The 20,942-nt window shown below is 43.1% G+C and overlaps 1 protein-coding gene across 2 annotated transcripts in view; it reads left to right on the top strand.

Annotated features, from left to right (window-relative positions):
* Positions 1 to 1,044: 1,044 nt before the first annotated feature.
* GNB1L (G protein subunit beta 1 like) overlaps positions 1,045 to 20,942 on the top strand; it is a 67,724-nt gene continuing 47,826 nt past the window's right edge. The window contains exon 1 of one of the 2 annotated variants that reach the window (XM_067473174.1): positions 1,045 to 1,562. The gene's annotated coding sequence lies outside the window, so the exon portion shown is untranslated. The remainder of the gene's footprint in view (positions 1,563 to 20,942) is intronic. The other variant, XM_060785871.2, reaches the window with a different exon arrangement.

The raw sequence follows: 20,942 nt of genomic DNA, 5'->3' as shown, positions 1-20,942 counted from the left end.
AGTTATCAATCAGTCTTGTTTTCATAATCTTGGTTTTTTTTAAATGTTTAACTGCAACCCAGCTTTTGCACTTTTTTCTTTCATCTTGATTAGAAGGATCCTCAGTTCCTCCTCACTTTCGGCCATCAAAGTGGTATCATCTGCATACCTAAGGTTTCTTCCAGCATATAAGGCATATCTAATGTTTCTCCCAGACTTGCATTCGTCAAGCCCTGCATATCACATGATGTGTTCTGCATACAAGTTGAATAGGTTTGGTGAGAGTATACAACCCTGCCCTAAGCCTTTCCCAATATTGAACCAGTTTGTTGTTCCATGGTCAGTTCTTACTGTTGCTACTTGGTCATTATACAGATTTCTTAGGAGAGAGACACGGTGGCTTGGTATGCCCATACCACCAAGAATTTGCTACAATTTATTATGATCCACACAGTCAAGGGTTTTAGAATAGTCTGTAAAACAGAGATAGATGTTTTTCTGAAATTCCTTGCCTCTCTCCATTATCCAGCGGATATTGGCAATTTGGTCTCTCGTTCCTCTGCCTTTTCCAAATCCGGCTTGTACATCTGGCAACCATCTCTCCATGTATTGCTGGAGTCTTCCTTGCAGGATCTTGAGCATTACCTTACTGGCATGTGAAATAAGATACATAGTATAATTTAACAGTATAGCCTTGGAAGATGTCTACACTGAACTCAAGGCTGCTGCTTTTACATAATGAATGAATGCAGTTTGACCCTACTTGAATTGCCACAGCTCAATGCTATGGGCTCCTGAGAGTTGTAGCTTTCCAAGGACTTGAATATCCTCTGCTAAAGACCTCCCCAAACTACAACTCTCAAGCTTCCATAGCTCTGATCCACCGCAGCCGAAGGACTGTCGACCTGCACAGATTCTACACTCTGCACCTCCCAGAACCATCGCTCACCCCTCCAACTCGTAGGGCCAGGGTGTCATGACACTGCGCATGCGCTGCTCTGCCTAGCACATGGGGTGGGAGCACAACAAACCTACCACCTGGCTTTGGTCACGTGACAGGGCCCGCTTGCGTTTCGCGCTGCTCGAGGAGCTCGGCGCTCAGCCCGCTCGCCTGGGCAGTTGCCTGGAGAAGGCCACGCTGAAAGGGGCAGGCAGCTTCTATCGAGCGCCGTTGACGCGAACCTTCTCGGCCTGCTTGCCCGCCCGCCCGCCCGCCTTTTTCTTTCCTGAAGTGAGGAGGCCAAGCCGCCGGGCCCGAGGAAAGAAGGAAGGGGCGGCTTCCTACCGCCGGGGGAGTCTCCTGAGGCACTCTTTAGCCTCGAGAAGCCTTTCCGAGCCTGAGAGCAGGCCCACATTCCACAGGGGTGCCTTTTCTGAGGGAGCCTTGGGCCATTGGTAGCCATGGGAACGGCCCCCTGAGGGGATGGAGGGACAAGACTCGCCGACCGGAAGTTGCTCGTGGTGCTGAGGCCTGACAAGTGTCCTAACCGGAAGTTGCTGAGGCCTGACGGGAGATGTAGTCCTTCTGCGCCTGAAGCTCGCTGAGCCCATTAGGAGCAGAGCAGTGGGCAGGACTGCAACAGGTGTGGCTTTGATTCGGTTTATCCCTTCTTTCGAGCTCTCAGGGCCCTTCCACACAGCTGTATAAAATTCACATTGACCTGAATGATATGGCAGTGTGGAGCCAGGGCCCTTCCACACAGCCCTATATCCCCGAATATCAAGGCAGGAAATCCCCACATTATCTGAGTGTGGACTCAGATAACCCAGTTCAAAGCAGATATTGTAGGATTTTCTGCCTTGATATAGGGCTCTGTGGAAGGGACCTCAGGATGCTTCTCTGGACCCTTCTATACTGCCATATAATCCAGATTATCAAATCAGATAATCCACAATATCTGCTTTGAACTGGGTTATCTGAGTCCGCACTGCCATATACATTATCCAGTTTAAAGCAGAAAATGAGGTCTCTGTTCAGTGAAGTTGTCCCTGCATCATTTTACTTTGGGAATTGGGCAGGAACCAGGGAGAAATAGCTCCCTTCCCCTTTTTTGGGATGGCCATATTTGGTCAAAATATAATTAAGACTACAGTAGACTCCAGACCCATACATATAAACCAGAATATCAAGGCAGATACTCCACAATATCTGCTTTGAACTGGGCTATTTGAGTCCACACTGCCATATAATCCAGTTCAAAGCAGATAATGTGGGATTTTATACAGCTGTGTACAAAGGGGCCTCTGGGCCCTTTCACACTGCCCCTGTTTCCCAGGATCTGATCCCAGATTATTATTTATCTCAGATTAACTGGCAGTGTAGACTCATATAATCCAGTTTAAAGCGGATAATTTCAGATCAGATCCTGGGTGTGGGCCCCCTTCTACACTGCCATATAAAATCTAGGTTACCTGCTTTGAACTGGATTATATTATATTGTAGGTTCATATAATCCAGTTCAAAGCAAATAATGTGGATTATCTGCTTTGATGATCTGGACTATGTATATGGCAGTGTAGAAGGGATCTATGTAGCACGATTTTTGTTCCTGAGTTATAAATGTCATTTCTTAATTGCTTCTATCATTAAAACATGGAAAAGGTTTATCAAATTGCAAAAACTTTGTTTTGTCGGACATCCTGCAGTATATTTTACTATAGTTTCTAAATGAATATCTCATCGAGTCTCAACCAATTCTACAGTTTGTGGCTATATTTTCTCAGATCCTAATTACACTGCCATATGATCCAGTTTCTGAATCCAGATTATCTGATTTGAACTGGATTATATGGCAGTGTGGACTCATATAATATAGTTCAAAGCAGATAATCTGGGATCAGAAATTGGAGTATATGGCAGTATAGACCCAGCCTCAGTTTGCTTTCTGTGACCAATAGGAGGTCTGTATTGAAACCTAATGAAAAGCTGATAGGCATATTAATAATATCAGTGGTGCACAGAAAATAATAGAGTCTTCTGGCTTCTCTCCTCATCTTTTTTGAGTTTTCATCTTTTTAAACCTCATCCCTTGATCTCAATTATCAATAAAATAGCGAACATATACCTTTGTGAGTAGGTTGAATTAGGTGATGAGGTGGGACATCTAGCGTGTTTTATTGTGAGAGTGATCTAAAAATAAGTACTGTAGTTTTGAAGGCTCTTGCAAATCATCACTGTGGTGGTGCATTTGTGGGTTGTTTAAAAGGAAAACTGAATCCATAGGCATCATCGAAGTAGAAGAAACGGTTTGAAATCCCATTGATCACAGTGAGAGAATTTAGCATGGGCTTCAGCCACTCCCTGGAAAAACAATGAGGCTTTAAATGACTTTCACTGTGTGACTGCATAGCATATTGGTGAAATTACCATTTGGAGGGGAATCTGTGAGACTAGAGCAGGGGTCCTCAAACCTTTTAAACAGAGGGCCAGGTCACAGTCCCTTAAACTGTTGGAGGGCCGGATTATAATTTGAAAAAAAATGAATGAATTCTTATGCACACTGCACATCTCTTATTTGTAGTGCAAAAAACCCCCACTTAAAAACAATACAATAATTAAAATTAATAACCATTTTAACAAATATAAATTTATTAGTATTTCAATGGGAAGTGTGGGCCTGCTTTTGGCTGATGAGATAGGATTGTTGTTGTTGTTGTCGTTGTTGTGTGCTTTCAGGTCGTTACAAACTTAGGTTGACCCTGAGCGAGGGCCGGGTAAATGACCTTGGAGGGCCACATCTGGCCTCCGGGCCTTAGTTTGAGGACCCCTGGACTAGAGTGTAGTACAACATTTTCTCTAATATTAAACTCATTTGTGTGTTGGAACAAATTATGTTTCATTTCCCTCTTGATCTCTTCTACTGTATAAGAGGATGCCAGGATGACTGCTTGCATCAACTGACTTCAAATTGCTTTAGGTCGGCAGGTCAAAAATTAGTGAAAAGGCCAGATGGTTGCATAGGCTATATTACTCGAAACAAGTAAATGATGTAGTTTGAAAGCTTTAGCTGAAAACTGTTTCTTTGTTGTTTTTTTGTGTACTGACAATTTGCCATCACGCTTTACATGAGAGGTCTCTAAGCGACTCTTTTCTTAATGGTCCTGTTCGAGGCTTGCAAAGTCAGGGCTGGTGTGGCTTCGTTGAGTTAGTTCAACAATAATGATGGCTTTCGTTCCTTCATTTTGGCTTCTAGTGAGCTCAGCTCTTCCTTTTTGGGAACTTTTTCTCACTGTCGTATTATAATGTCATAAGTGTGTTATGGAGAATTTGTAATTTCTGGCAGAGAAAGAGAACTATAGTAATGTTATCTTGGCAGCAGGCAGTTATGTGGTAAATATTGGGAGAAATTGTTGTGTCCTTAGGGGAAAATACTAGAGCTTCAGATATAGATCGGCATCTAGCTTCTTCGAAGGGTTGTCCCTATGTTTTCAGAAATCATACTCTTGATCATGTGAATTTAGGGCTGTGGTTGTATGTTCCTGCTGCAGGATGCAGTCCCAATGGACTTGTTTCTAAGTAAATGTGCCTAGGATTCTTATTAATTGATCAGATGCACAAAGGAAATATTGTCTTTTGTAAATATGATTATATGTGCCTGTGCAGGAATGTGCATTGGAGTAATTGGGGGGGGGGGGGCTAAGAAAGTTATTATGAAAGAAACATGAGAGGGCAAAAATTAATGGTTTTGCCATTGGTGCTGTCAAAAATAGCCCCTAATTCATGCATTTTAATTTGTTAGTATGTTGAGAAGCTTCCAAAATTTTTAATGCAATATTTTTCACATTCAAAGCCATTATGTACACTAAGCAGTAGTATATGTGCATCATTATACACCAGGGGTCCTCAATCTTTAGAAACAGAAGGCCAATTCCTGTTCTCTCAGACTATTGTGGGGGGGGGGGTCTATAGTTTGTTGCTCTTTCTGTGTGCCTTCAAGTCATTTCAGACTTAGGGTGACCCTAAGGCAACCCTCTTACATAGTTTTCTTGTCAAATTTTTTTGAAGAAGATTTGCCTTTGTCTTCATCTGAGGCTGAGAGAGTGGGACTTAGCTAAAGTCACCCAGTGGGTTTAGAATCAAAGTCTGTGGGCCCATCCAAACAGTACCTGTATTCCAGGAGGTCCCGCATCAAAATGGAGGGTGGCCAAATGCCAGTCCCTGAAAACACTGGAACAATAGTTTCAAACGGCACAAAACACGAAATTTTCAGTTGTGGGAATATCCTGGTTCTGGCTGGAAAATGCAGATATTCAAATCTCTGTATGTCCCTACACTAGGAAAATACGGGATTTTTAATGTTGGTTTGTTCCCAGGTTATACATGTGTGTTCCTGGTTGGTTGTATCCTAAAAACATGGCAACAGTTGACTAGAGGGCGAAAACTTTATCCTGGCAAGAGAAACTTCGTCCTCCACATGTTTAATGAAGTTTGTAACAAACAAATGAAGGTGTTGCCATGTAATCAGTTTTCTCCATGTTTTTATGATAAAAGCAATGAGGAACAGACATGTATAACCCAGGAACATCACCCTGTTGTTCCCAGGCACAATACATGTCCAAACTTGTATGCACAGATGGCCACGCAGCCTCTATAACCAAGGAACAGAACTTATACAATGATTCACATATTTACATATTAAGTTGAAGTTTCTGGTGGACATCCCCGTGGCAGCCATCTTAGGAGCCTCTAAGGTCCTGGGGGTTTTTTTGGGTTTTTTTGCCTCTTGACTAAAACCCATGATTGCTGCTGTCTTGAAGTGCCCTGAGGTTCAAACCACTACGCCATGCTTTCTGAGTTCTTCCCCCATTTATTTAACCCTCTGCAGCCTTTGATAGCTTAGACCACCGTATCCTTCGGGATGCCTCGTGGAATTGGGGCTCAGGGACACTCCTTTGCTGGATGGGGTTACACTCCCCCTGAATGCGCAGGTTCGCAGCTTGAGAGTTCTCCTGGACTCATCACTGAGCCTGGAACTCCAGGTCTCAGCAGTAGCTTTTGCCCAATTAAAACTTGTGTGCCAGTTGTGCCCGTACCTTGGGAAGTCAGACTTGGCCACGGTGATCCATGCGCTGGTTGCATCTCGTATAGACTACTGCAATGCACTCTACATGGGATTGCCTTTGAAGACTGTTCAGAAGCTTCAACTAGTCCAATGTGTGGCAGCCAGATCACTAACAGGAGCAGCATCCAGGGAGCACATAACCCCCCTGTTGTGCCAGATCCACTGGCTGCCAGTTTGCTACCAAGCATAATTCAAAGTACTGGCTTTGGCCTATAAATCCCTGAATGGCCCCGGCTCAACTTATCTGTTCGAACACATCTCCCTCTATGAATCATCACAGAGGTTAAGATCTTCTGGGGAGGCCCTGCTCTTGGTCCCACCACCTTCGCAGGTGCGACCGGTGGTGACGAGAAACAGGGCCTTCTCAGTGGTGGCACGTCAGCTGTGGAACTCCGTCCCTAGTGTGATTTGATTGGCCTCTTTCCTGTCATTTTGCAAACAAGTGAAAACTTGGCTTGGGAGCAAGTATTTGGCCCAGCATAGTTATCTGTTTAATACAGTTGGAATTGACCCTGGATTGATGAACATGATTATTTGATTATCTGGCTTTGGAGCTATGCACAATAGTCGTCTAATGTTTATATACGATGTTGTTTTAATGTTGTTTTAAATTGTTGTTTAATTACTTTTAATTGTTGTAGTTGTTTTAGGCATGGAATAATACCACTTATGTAAGTCACCCTGAGTCCCCTTCAGGGTGAGAAAGGTGGGATATAAATCTATATAAATAAAAATGTAATGCTTGTTTGTGATATTAATAGAAGTCAAAAACCACTGGGGGAATTGGCACCAAATTTGGACAGAACACAGCATTCAGAGCAATCTATGTCCTGCACTCAAAAAAAATTCCTCCAAAAAAAACACCAGTAAGACCTTAAATTTTAAAAGAGAACACTGCGCATGCATTCAAACCCATTCGCTTCCCCCCACCCCCGCTACGCGAGAGGCACCAACGGCATGCCGAACCGGCAAACAGGCGAGAAGGCGCCCCGCAGCCATGGCAGAGAAAAGGGGCAGTGCTGGGTGAGCGAGGCCTGCCTCCAAAGCGCCTCCCTTCCACCTGCTCCGCGCCTGGCTCCGAGGATCCTTCCTTCCAGCGCCCAGGCAAGAGGTAAAGAAGGGAAGGAAGGGAAGCGGGAGAGAAGAATGGAGAGAGAGAAAGAGGGAGGGAAAGAAAGCAGGAAAGAGAGAAGAGCAAAGGAAGGAAAGAGAGAGAAGGAAGAAAGGAGAGAAAGAAGGAAAAGAAAAGAAAAGGGGGGAGGGAGGGAAGAAAGAGAGAAGGAAAGGAAAAAAGGAAGGAATGAAGGAAAGAGGGAGAGAAGAAAGGAGAGAGAGAAAGAGGGAGGGAAAGAAAGCAGGAAAGAGAAAAGGAGGGATGGAAGCGAAGAGCAAAGGAAGGAAAGGGAGAGAAGGAAGAAAGGAGAGAAAGAAGAAAAAGAAAAGAAAAGGAGGGAGGGAGGGAGGGAGGGAGGAAAGAGAGAAAGAAAGGAAAAAAGGAAGTAACGAAGGAAAGAGGGAGAGATGGAAGGAAGGCGAGAGAGAAAGAGGGATGGAAGATTGGCCACAGCATCTACTAACCCAAGGAGTGGCCATCACTCAAAAAAATTGAGTTTGTTATTTGGGAGTTGTAGTTCCTGGGATTTATACTTCACCTACAATCAAAGAGCATTCTGAACTCCACCAACAACGGAATTGAACCAATCTTGGCACACAGGACTCCCATGACAAACAGAAAACACTTGAAGGGTTTGGTGGGCATTGACCTTGAGTTTGGGAGTTCACCTACATCCAGAGAGCACTGTGGACTCAAACAATGATGGATCTGGACCAAACTTGGCACGAATGTTCCATAAGCCCAAATATAGACACAGATGGAGTTTGGGGGACATTGACATTTGGGAGTTGTAGTTACTGGGATTTATAGTTCACCAACAATCAAAGATCATTCTGAACCCTACCAACGACAGAATTGGGGCAAACTTCCCACACAAAACACCCATACTGAAGGCCATCCAGTCAAACTCCCTCCATCAGGGCAAGGAAACGTAATCAAAGCCCTCCTGACAAAGAGCCATCCAGCCATAGATTAGATAGATAGAAATGATTCACACACACAGAGATATAGTATAGATTTGAAAGGGACCCCTAAAGAAGGACAATTTTCATGTTGCATGTTCCAGAGTAGGCAAACTAGACAATCTCCACATCAATACTGACAAAGAAACAGCAAGAAATACTGTTGACCCACAAGCATAAAGACATTACATATATTAGAAACCAGCACTTTCTCATTACTTGATTTTCCAGGTCACCAGACTGGGCCACAGCAACGCGTGGCAGTAGACAGCTAGTATCTTAAATAAATAAATAAATTTAAAAGTCTAATCATAAAGGCCCTCCAAACTTATTTTTGCAATTGAAATAGTAAGTAGATTTCTGATAGAGAAATCGAATATATTAAGTAGATGGAAAGTTAAGTCATGCAATATAAGCATAACATTTAAGGGCATTTCTTGTCCATGTTGTTGTTGTTCATTCGTTCAGTCGTCTCCGACTCTTCGTGACCTCATGGACCAGCCCACGCCAGAGCTCCCTGTCGGCCGTCACCACCCCCAGCTCCTTCAAGGTCAGTCCAGTCACTTCAAGGATGCCATCCATCCATCTTGCCCTAGGTCGGCCCCTCTTCCTTTTGCCTTCCACTTTCCCCAGCATAATTGTCTTCTCTAGGCTTTGCTGTCTCCTCATGATGTGGCCAAAGTACTTCAACTTTGTCTCTAGTATCCTTCCCTCCAGTGAGCAGCCGGGCTTTATTTCCTGGAGGATGGACTGGTTGGATCTTCTCGCAGTCCAAGGCACTCTCAGCACTTTCCTCCAACACCACAGCTCAAAAGCATCTATCTTCCTTCGCTCAGCCTTCCCTAAGGTCCAGCTCTCACATCCGTAGGTGACTACAGGGAATACCATGGCTTTGACTATGCGGATCTTTGTTGCCAGTGTGATGTCTCTACTCTTTACTATTTTATCGAGACTGGACATTGCTCTCCTCCCAAGAAGTAAGCGTCTTCTGATTTCCTGGCCACAGTCTGCATCAGCAGTAATCTTTGCACCTAGAAATACAAAGTCTGTCACGGCCTCCACGTTTTCTCCCTCTATTTTCCAGTTGTCAATCTTGTCCATAGTTTATTCTTTTTAAAGAAACAGCGGCACTCTTCGGTTCGTGAAACCATTTTCTTTTTTTCATGACCTTTAATAATTGTCCCTCACATGTTGTTTAAGATTACTAACCAGCCATTTTTCCTGTTCTTTCTGTATAAATCATGAATTGCAGACATTGTTGTGTTTTCTCATGTCTTTTATATATTTCTATTCCTTGGAGTACATCTTTTTCCATACGCTTTTCCACCAAAAACATGCAGATCCGTTCCTTTGGCAGCATAAAAGCCGTGAAGCAGTCAGCTGTAACAAGTTGGTTTTTGTTAAAAAAATAAAAATTCCAAGATGGATGAGTCCTGTCCATATTTAAAGCAGACTCCAGCCTCAGATGCTTTAAAAAGGGCAATGGTTAAACTTTTCCCCTTTATCACTTAAAAAAATGATTACAGCATTGAGTGGAAATTTGCATAAATGTCAAACATAACTGTAATATATCTGGGTGGAGTCCGAAAGGGTGGGGATGTTAACTTTGATCCAACATACCCAGATGGATGGATTTATAGTTTCTTTAATATTAAAAATTTTGATTTACCAAAAAAAATGTGGTTGGCAGGACAAACCAAGGGTTTCAAATTAACACAGGCTCAAAATCTATTGTTAAACCTTGAGCTGTTTTCAGAATTATAGGTCCCTAGGGAACAGCTCAAGCGATCTCCCCCAAAATGAGAATAAAATGAAAATGTTTGAGTAAAAGCTGTTTGGCTGTTGCTGAGCCTTCAGGACAGATTTCACTTACATGTACTTCCAGCTTGTGAGAGGGCTGTTGGGAAGTCAGGAATTCTAAGTGTACAACATTGCTTTCTATGGAGTTAGACCATTGAAGCATACAACCCAGCATGTGAGGATGATGATGATGATGATTATGAGTTAGTAGTAGTCAGATTACCGGGCCTCCTTGCAGCTCCATGCCCACTGAAGACTATAAGCCACTCCCAGGGGGCAGCCATTCTTTCCCAGCACCTTTGAAAACCAACTTAAAACCAACTACAGTAAGATCCCTATGTCTGAAGAGAATATCAAGGATACCACCTAGACATGATGAAATTATCAGGTGTACTTATTGATTTATTTACTATACTTGTATACCGCCTTTCTCAGCCTTATTGGCGACATATATGGTCCCAATATACCATAAAGTTGATTTACGAACATAGAGATTCACAGAGAGATGTTTTTTTTTCTAGGAGTTTGCTAGGTCTTCCAGCAGAATTCTGTAGTAACTTCTGAGGACAGGTGTTATGTAGCAGCCTTTGCTGAAAACAGCGCCTCTGGTCTCTATTGAAAAGGATCCCCGGTAGTAATGAAGGAAGCCTGTCAGCAATACTACGGTAGATGAATCCATAATCTGGCCTCTATTTGGCAAAATATTCACAATGCTCACAAAGAGTAGGTGAAGTAATCAGTCTGAGACAGGGCATTGGTTTTGACCATTGGTCATTGGCGTCTTCTTCAGAATGAAGGCCCACTTTCCAGGCCCTGTTATCAGCTTTCCAGACATCCGTATCTAAGTGGTATGAATGTAGATAGGGTGAGATCTTAAAAGCCAATATCCTACTTGACTTGCCCAATCCCTTAGAATGGAGTCTAGCCTTGGTACCGTCTCCAGATTTATTTACAGTATATATACCCCACCCTTCTCTCCCTGAAGGGGACTCAAAGCAGCTTTCAGAACACACATACGGCAAACATTCAATGCCGATTATACAATTAACAAGGACAGAGAACACAAGCAGAGGTAAAGGCCGTTTTTCCCATCTTATTTCCAGCATCTTGGAGGCTTTGCTCGACTCCGGCCACGGGCAGGGTGGAGGGTGCTGTTGCTCCATCTTCCATGCCAGGGAGCTTTCATCCGATCGATGCCCTTAAGGAGGCCTTTATTATCTCCCCTATTGTATCTACTTGCATTTACTTGCAGTAGCTATTTTATCTACTTGCATTTCTGCTTTCGACCTGCTAGGTGGGCAGGTGAGTTGGGGCTAACAGTGGTTCTCACCCCGACCCAGGCTCAAACTGCTAACCTTCCGATTGGTAGGATTTTTCTGCAACACAGCAGTTTAGCCTGCTGTGCTAAGCCTGGCCCCTACAGATAAGCCTCTGTAGCTTATGAGTGGTGAAGATTTGGTCTTCCAGCTGTTTTGGACTTTTTACTCTGCTAGCTGGGGCTTTGGGAGTTGTAGGCCAAAACAAATTTCTGTGGTGGCCCTGTGTCACCAAAACACTTTCCCAGCTAATAACCAACCATTGGTTTTATGGCTTCTCTTCCAGTGGAATTGCTGATGTTTTTGAAGCTTGTGTTGCAGACTAGAAATTTCCAACAATACATCCCAGTTAGGTTGGGGTTGTTTTTAGTCACCTGAGTAAAAATGCATTTTCCCTGCATTTCAGTCTAGGGCCCAGAGCTTTCAAACCAGAACAACTCCTACTATTATGTTGTTTTCATATGTTAAAAACCTAACATCCAAGGTTAACCAAGTGGTGCTCTCCACCTAGACTGCGTGGCAGTTCCTATCTGTCCCAGCCAATACAGCCAATGGTTAGGATTCTTGGTGTTAACTGTCAAAAACTTTTGAAGGGATCCAGGTTCCCTATTCCTTTAAGAAAAAAGAAATGCTGCTTAAAAAAACAATGAAGACTTTCCAAGTGTAAGCAGCTGGAGAGCTTTCCCCAGTGAAACAGAGCGTTCTGCAAGGCTGATGGTAGAAAGAGTGACTGGGGTCTTAAGTGGATGGCCAAACTATGGTTCTGTGTTGATTAGAAAGAAAATCCAGGTTGTAAAAATAAATGAGTTTGGTCCACTATTTTCCTTGTTCATTTTTTCCTTCCCAGGAGAAAATTGAGAATATAACCTGGGTTGTAAATCTGCTTTATAGTTCACATGAGAAAGGGTGGAGAAAGGCCTTTTATGTAATCTTCCCAGAAACTGAATGGCACATGAGCTGGGATGCGCATCCAAAAACATTCACAGCCAGATTAGGCTTTTCATTATTTTCTGGAATTCGACAATATTTCATTTTACAATGCCATTGGCTGACAAAGGTTTTGGTTGTTTCATGTCTCCAGATATAAAGTCAAGAAGAAGGTAGTGGCTGCAGAGTGAAGATGGGCTAGGAAATATTTAGTGCAATGGCCGTTGTCCACTACAGCTCCCATAGTCCCTCACCATTGGTAATGGTGGGTGAGGCTGATGGGACTTGTAGCCAAAATTGCTGGTTGGCTAATAGTTCCCCACCTGTTAGTTAAATGCATGCTTCTTTGGATTGGTGGATGTATACACAAACTGTGATACAGAAAAAGATAAAAGATCCTCCTCCTTCCATCCCAACTGCCACTGCCCTGACCATAAAGACAGAGGAAGAGGCAGTATCTGCTGGACTTAATCCCACTCTGCCATCCCTTTTCCTTGTGTGTCATGTCTTTCAATTCCACAGCTGCGTACAGGCATTGGTTTGTTGTTGGATTCTTTTTTCTTGTGATGTGCCATGTACAGTAATGGTGCCAAATGCATGATTATGATGATAATAATATGTTAAAAGTAAGGTGCTTGCTGCTGAAGCTGATGAACAACTGTATTGTATCCTGTCAGATCCCTAAAATATGGAGGATTGCAAGAGCCATAGCCATTTTGAAACCAGGCAAAGACCGCAATGATCCAAAAACCTATAGACCAATCTCCTTGTCGTGCCATCTTTATAAAGTTCTGGAGAGACTTACTTTGGATGGAATTATGGAAAAAATAGACCCATGTATGATTCCACAGCAAGCTGGTTTCAGGAAAGGCAAAAGTTTCTAGATCCTCCAGGAGTTTTGATTGTACGCTTTCGTTCCAAGATATTATAGTGTGATATTAGACTTTTCTTCTGTAATGATGAAATCCTTTGGGATACAACAATATCCAGAATCAGCAATACCTTTTGGGGATCAACTCCAAAGCATGAAATACATAATGCTTCACCATCAGACTAAGATGTTAAAAAGCATATAGGAGAAAAAAGGATGATGCTGTCAGATGGTAACATTCTGTCTGAGACACTGTCTGTTGAGATGGTATTGGGGGATTTCATTGCAGGTTTATTTGTGAGGACTAGGGACAAAGAGCAATAAAAGATTGGAAATAAACCTTCAACTCCATTAGCAATGGAAAATAAACTTCTCTTAAGATCCAGGCTGCTTTTGGCCTGTGTGAAGCTAACTGCTCCTTTTTTTAGACAAATAACATTGTATGCTATGGATTCCTGAAAGTTGTTGTTTGGTGAGGCACCCGTTCTCTTTTAGCAGAGAAGACTAAAGGCCTTGTAAGACGACAGCTCCCAGGATTCCATCCATAACATTGAACCATGGTGGTTCAAGTGGAGTCAAACTGCATTCATTCTACAGGGTAGACACACCCTGTGTTTCATTGACCAGAGCATGAACATTACCTTTTTGGACATCTGTTCCCAGGATCAGCATTGCCACTGTCATTTGTTGCCATTGGCAGGACTTCAGTCCCAAGTAGCTTGTTCCATTCATCTCAATGGGAACTCAGTCCAGCAGTTCCAGCCCAGGAGCTCTCTGCTACTCTCAAGATGTTTAGACCTTGGTACCATTGGCCTGCTTAGCAGTGATGATGGGAGTTGTGGTCTAAAATTTTTAGAAGGCTGTTTAGGGCAGCAGCCAAGGGAGAATCAGTGGGCATGAAGAGGGTGCTATAACCCCTGTCTCCCAATTCTCTTTTTGCTCCTCCAGCTCATTTTTCACCCATTCTTTCCCTAGTTCACTTGGAGACCAGACACAAACCTAGTTAAATGTATTTGGAAGTTGAAGATTGTACACAGAATACAGAGGAGAATTGGGAGGTTGGGGGTGGGGGGGATGAGTGTCACCTGCCTGCCATTACTTCCCAACAGCTGCTCCGCCTAGATGTGGCCTATCTCAGCAAACACAAGTTTTGGGAACATGCATTGTTCCACCCTCAGAGCCTAAAGCCAGAGGCTTATTATTCAGTGTGTATTTCTCAAGATTTTCCTTGAAGATACTCAGAGCAATTTAATTTTATGAGTCAGAGACATGATGAAGGTGGATCCGGCCTTTGGCTTTGCAACTGTGAGCCTATAGACCTAAATCTGCAGGTTTTTTTCAGTGTTCTCTGAGCTGCAGCAGGCTTTGTATGTGTGTCTTTTGCATCTGTCAGCGTGGGCTTTCCTTTCCTGTCCTGATTAAAGGTAGAAGACTTGAATGCCCATAGTGAAAATCTTCACAAACTGCAGCCTTCAGAGAAGTGTGTCTGATGTCTTTGCATAATGATAAGACCTATGCCAGTTTCTGACACTATTGTCTAGTGGGTGGAGGAATTAATTGTTCTTTAATTGCAGTGGTGTGATAGGGCTTGGCTGTTTATCACATTCTGATATGCTGTGTGCCAGGTAATCTCCAGAGTTGCTGATATACTTCTTAATTTGATCCTAATAAAATATGATTGTGCTATGAAGTTTACAACATCAGCTAGTTAAGCTGGTGTTTTAGGGTTTCTCAGATCCACATTGTCTTCTCAGTGGTGGTTGTGTTGTCCACCACCAACACATGTAGGGGAAAGGTCCAACAGGCTAAAGCACAAAAAGAGCTGAAGCTTTCCAGAGAGATTAAAAACAATAAAAAGGGGTTATTTGGTTATGTCAGTAGAAAAAGGGAAGAACAAGGAAATTGTAGGGCCTCTGTGTGGAGAGGGTGGTGAAATGCTAATAGGGGATGGGGAAGAGGCAGAGCTGCTCAACACCTTCTTTGCCTCAGTCTTCTCCCAAAAGGAAATAACTGTTCAACCTAAGCAATATGGAGAGAACGAGGCAATAGGGGCAATGCGACCCAAAATAGATAAAGAAGTAATCAAGGAATGCCTGCCTGCTCTAAACAAATTCAGGTCTTCAGGGCCAGAATAACTACACCCAAAAGTATTGAAAGAACTAGCAGAAGTAATTTCAAAACCACTAGCAATAATCTTGGAGAAAAGAAGAAGTCCCAGCAGACTTGAGGAGGGCTAATGTGGTCCCTATCTTCAAGAAGGGGAAAAAGAAGACGCAAAGAATTGCTATGCAGTCAGCCTGAGATCAATACCAGGAAAGATTATGGAGCAGACCATTAAGGAGGCACTTAGAAAAGAATTATGTGATCACTAAAAGTCAGCATGGTTTTCTCTAAAACAAGTCATGCCAGACTAATCTGATATCTTTTTCTTATAGTGTTACAAGTGAATGTTAGATGCCAGGAATGCTGTGGATGTAGCATATCTTAATTTCAGTACGGCATGTGACAAAGTCCCTCATGATCTTCTTGCAAACAAACTAGTAAATGTGGGTCAGACAATACTACTGTAAGCTGGATTTGGTGAATCACATTGTTCTGGTGGTTTTGCCTTTTACCCTAGAATGGGATGCAAGGTGACTTACAGCTAAATGCAATTAGAACACAAAACAAGTAAAAGCATTTAGAACACAATTTTAAAATACACCTATAAAAGAAAACACTGCACCTACAAAGTCAGAAGTGCCATTTGTTGCAAGTGATATCAGTTCTTAGATGTCCAGCTGAATATTGTAACTAGCTGTGCCCTGCCACGCGTTGCTGTGGCCTATAGTAAAACTTATCAAAGTTGAGGTAGATATCTGGACTATTATGAAAGAGAGGTACCTACCTATTCCTTCCCCCTTTTCCTCCCCCTTTCTCTCCTTTCTTCCTTCTATACCTCTTTCTTTCTTTCCTTCTTTCACTACTTGGTTTCACCCTTCTCTCTTTCCTTCATTCCCTCCCCCTTTCTTCCTTTGCCTTTCTTCCCTCCCTGTTTGCTTCCTTCTTTCACTTTTTATTTCCTTTTATTTCACCACCATCATAACAATAACAATAATGCAATGCATTGCCTCTGGGACCTGACACCTCTCCCATTCCCCCTAAAAGGGTCTAATAGGAATAATAATAGCATCATCATCATAATAATAGAAATAACAACCTTTACCCGCCACGTGTTGCTGTGGCCAACCTTCCCTCTTTCTCTCCTTCTTTCCTTCCTTCCTTCCTTCCTTCCTTCCTTCCCTCCCTCCCTCCTTCCCTCCCTCCCTCCCTCCCTCCCACCCTCCCTCCCTCCCATCTTTCCTTCTCCTCTTCCTTCTCTATCTCTTTCCTTCCTTCCCCCTTTTTCTTTCTCTTCTGGTCTCTTTTCTTCCTTCTCTCTTTCCTTCTTTCCTTCCCTCCCTCTTTCTCTACATCTTCCCCCTTCCTTCACTCCGCCTTTCCTTCCTTCATTCCCTTTTTTCTTTCCTTCTCTCCTTCCTTCCTTCCCCCTTTTTCTTTCTCTTCTGGTCTCTTTTCTTCCTTCTCTCTTTCCTTCTTTCCTTCCCTCCCTCTTTCTCTACATCTTCCCCCTTCCTTCACTCCCTCTTTCCTTCCTTCATTCCCTGTTTTCTTCTCTCCTTCCTTCCTTCCTTCCCCCTTTTTCTTTCTCTTCTGGTGTCTTTTCTTCCTTCTCTCTTTCCTTCTTTCCTTCCCTCCCTCTTTCTCTACATCTTCGCCCTTCCTTCACTCCCTCTTTCCTTCCTTCATTCCCTTTTTTCTTTCCTTCTCTCCTTCCTTCCTTCCTTCCCCCTTTTTCTTTCCCTCCCTCCCTCTGTCTCTCATTTCTTCCTTCTCTACCTCTTTCCTTCCTTCCCCCTTTTTCTTTCTCTTCTGCTGTCTCTCTTTTCTTTCCTTCCATCTTTCCTTTTCTTTCCTTTTCTTCTTCCTTCTTTCTCTAACTTTCCTTCCTTCCCCCTTTTTCTTTACCTCCTTTTGTCTTTCTTCCTTCTTTCCTTCATTCCTGTCTTTCCTGGATTTTGACAGGGCGGGAAGGGGCGGGGTGGGGTTTGGAGGTGGCGTGAAGTAAAAGGAGGTAAGATTGGGGCAGGGGAGTGATAGAGCATGGGGTTGTGTGTGTGTGTGTGGCGGTGGGGGGAGTGATGGAGCGTGGGGTTGCGTGTGTGTGTGTACGGCAGTGGGGGGAGTGATGGAGCGTGGGGTTGTGTATGTGTGTGCGGCGGCGGGAGGAGTGATGGAGCGTGGGGTTGCGTGTGTGTGTGCGGCAGCAGGGGGAGTGGGGTTGCGTTTGTGTGTGCGGCGGCGGGGGGAGTGATGGAGTGTGGGGTTGCGCGTGTGTGTGCGGCGGCGGGGGGAGTGATGGAACGTGGGGTTGCGTGTGTGTGTGCGGCGGCGGGGGGAGTGATGGAGCGTGGGGTTGTGTGTGTGCGTGCGGCAGGGTGTGTGTGTGTGCGGGAAGGAAGCGGCGCGGCAGGGCTTGGAGTGGGCATGGCTTCCGCAGAGGGAACGTTGGCCGGAAGGCTGTGTGCGCGCCCAGGGAACTTGCGGCTGGGCGCCAATGTGCATGCTCAGTTGTTTTGCCGTATTGTGAGTGTGTTGTTTTTCATTTTGAGTAGATATGTTTGTACCTTGTTGGTTGTGTTATGGACATGGGAATTTTGGTTAAGTTTCGTTGGTTTTTTTTAGTTTTGTTGTTTTGCCGTTTTGCGAGTGTGTTGTTGTGTTGTTTTTCATTTTGAGTAGATATGTTTGTACCTTGTGGGTTGTGTTATGGGCATGGGAATTTTGGTTAAGTTTCATTGGGGTTTTTTTGAGTTTTGTTGTTTTGCCGTTTTGTGAGTGTGTTGTTGTGTTGTTTTTCATTTTGAGTAGATATGTTTGTACCTTGTGGGTTGTGTTATGGGCATGGCAATTTTGGTTAAGTTTCGTTGGGGGGTTGTGGAGTTTTGCTGTCCCGTTGAACCAACCTAACAGATTTATATATATAGATTTATTTATTACATTTCTACCTCGCCTTTCTCAACCCCGGAGGGGACTCAAGGCGGCTTTACACATAGGCAACTGTTTGATGCCATTAAAACAATATACAATTAAACTGAGCATTTTAAATCTATATAAATAAAAATGTAATGTTCGTTTGTGCAATTCACAGAACTCAAAAACCACTGGTGCAATTGGCACCAAATTTGGACACAAGACACCTAACAGTCCCATTTATGTTCTCCACTCAATAATAATAATAATAATTAATTGGAAAGAACTTACTCCCCACAAAGCTAAATGCCTATTTAGAGCCTGTGTTAAAAGAACCCCCTCCCCCGCTCCTGCATGAGGGAAAAAAACCTAACCGCTGAGAGAGAGAGAGAAAGGTGGCACAAGAGAGGGAAAGGTGGCCGGTCTATCCCTCTGGCTACCCCTGCCTCTCTTCCCAAAGGATTGAGAGAGAGGGGGAAGGAAGGACAGAGAGAGAGAGATCTCCCTCATTTCCTTTCCTTTCGTTTCCTTCTTGCCTCGCTGCCTCCGGAGGGATTCTCTCTGTGTGTGTGTGCCCAGAAACCTCACCCATACTGAGTTATGGGAAGGAATTCTGGGAAATGAAGTCCATCGTTCAAAGAAGGGACAAAAAGGCACACACTCTGTGTGTTAGCAAAGGCTGTCCAGGAAGGCAGAATCAAAACACTCCCAAAAGATGGCCAGAAGGGACAAAAAGGCACACGCTCGGTGAGTTAGCAAAGGCTGTCCAGGAAGGCAGAATCAAAACATTCCCAAAAGATGGCCAGAAGGGACAAAAAGGCACACGCTCTGTGAGTTAGCAAAGGCTGTCCAGGAAGGCAGAATCAAAACACTCCCAAAAGATGGCCAGAAGGGACAAAAAGGCACATGCTCTGTGAGTTAGCAAAGGCTGTCCAGGAAGGCAGAATCAAAGCACTCCCAAAAGATGGTCATCCATTTTTACTTTATAAAAACCCTGGGCTATATCTACAATAATAATATCTATATATCTATCATAATAATATCTATCAATCTATAATATGTCCATGATATCTATATGTCTTTAACAATAATATCTACATTTCTATCATAATATCTATATGTCTGTAATAATGTCTATATGCCTATAATAATATCTACAGGACTATAATTATAATATCTGTCTGTCAAAAATATCTGAACATTTATAACAATAATACCTATACACCTATAATATCTATGTCTATAATAATAATAATATCTATATCCACGTATAATAATATGTATATATCTATAATAATAATAGCTATATAATACCTATAAAAATAAAATAATAACATCTATATGCCTATAATAATATCTATAGGTCTGTAATAATATCCATACATCTGTTGCCTGTTTTTGCTTGAAAGATATTGAGCCCTATGCTCCTTCTATTTTTAATCAGTTTTATACTAATTTATGCAATGCTTTTGATATGAAATTCATAAATAACATCTAAAATACTAATACCTATATAGCTTTAATAATAATATTTGTGTCTATAATAATAATAATATCTATATGCCTATAATAATAATAATAATACTTTATTTATACCCCACTACCATCTCCCCAAGGGACTCGGTGCGGCTTACATGAGGCCGAGCCCACAATATATCAATACATTCAATAACAACAACAGTAAACAATTAAATAAAACTCAAAACAAAAAAGCAATATACAATGACAGTAATATAACACACAATTAAAATCTATGTCTGGGCCAAATGTAATTAAAGTTAAACATAATGCTAGACATGGATAAGGTGGGAGAGATATAATAATATCTATATGTCTATAAAGACAACAACAATAATAATACCTATATAATATCTTTGAACTGTGTTATATGGCAGTGTGGACTCAGGTAACCCAGGGCCCTTCCACACATCCATATAACCCTTTGGCCTCGAGGAGACTGAAATGGGCCTATCTTAGGTTGACACTTTGCCACTTCCGTTGTGTATTGATAGCTTAGAAACCAGCTCTTCCTCTTTTCTTTCTTTCCCGTTTCTCCACAATGAGCCACAGTAACGCGTGGCTGGGTACAGCTAGTAGAATTATAAAATACATCAAAACATTTAAAAACATTTAAACCAATATCACCATTTTTAAACCACGCTATGTATAATCATAATCCAGGCCATTCCAATAGTCCTTGCACATAATTCTATATCTGTTTATTGCAAAATTTCTCCAAAGGCTTAATCAAAGAGCCATGTTTTTACTCTCTTGCTGAAGGTCAGGAGAGAGGGGGCTGATCTAACATCCCTGGGGAGGGAATTCCACAGCCAAGGGGCCACCACCGAGAAGGCCTTGTCTCTCATCCCGGCCAGTCACACCTGCGAAGGAGGCAGGACCGAGAGCAGGGCCGCCCCAGAGGATCTTAATCTCTGAAATTGTTCATAGGATCTTAAACTCTGAAATGGTTCTGGTCCAACAGGTAAGCTGGGCCGGAACTGTTTAGGGCTTTATTGACCAAAGCCAGCACTTTGAATTATGCTCGGTAGCAGACTGGCAGCCAGTGGAGCTCATGCAACAGGGGAGTTGTATGTTCCCTGTACGCTGCCGCCCGTTGGACCATTTGAAGCTTCTGAACAGTCTTCAAAGGTAGAGCGCGTTTTAGTAGTCTATACGGGATGTAACCAGAGCGTGGACTACCGTGGCTAAGTCTGACTTCCCAAGGTATGGGCACAACTGGTGCACAAGTGTTAATTGTGTGAATGCTCCCCTTGCCACCACTGAAACCTAGGGTTCCAGGCTTAGCAATGAGTCCAGGAGAATTCCCAATCTGTGAACCTGCATCTTTAGGGTGAGTGTAACCCCATCCAACACAGGCTGTAACCGTATACACTGTTT

Source organism: Anolis sagrei, chromosome X (assembly GCF_037176765.1).
Source record: "Anolis sagrei isolate rAnoSag1 chromosome X, rAnoSag1.mat, whole genome shotgun sequence".
Classification (NCBI taxonomy): Eukaryota; Metazoa; Chordata; class Lepidosauria; order Squamata; family Dactyloidae; genus Anolis; species Anolis sagrei.
Note: the sequence above shows the minus strand (reverse complement) of the source record. Positions and strands in the feature narration are given on the sequence as shown.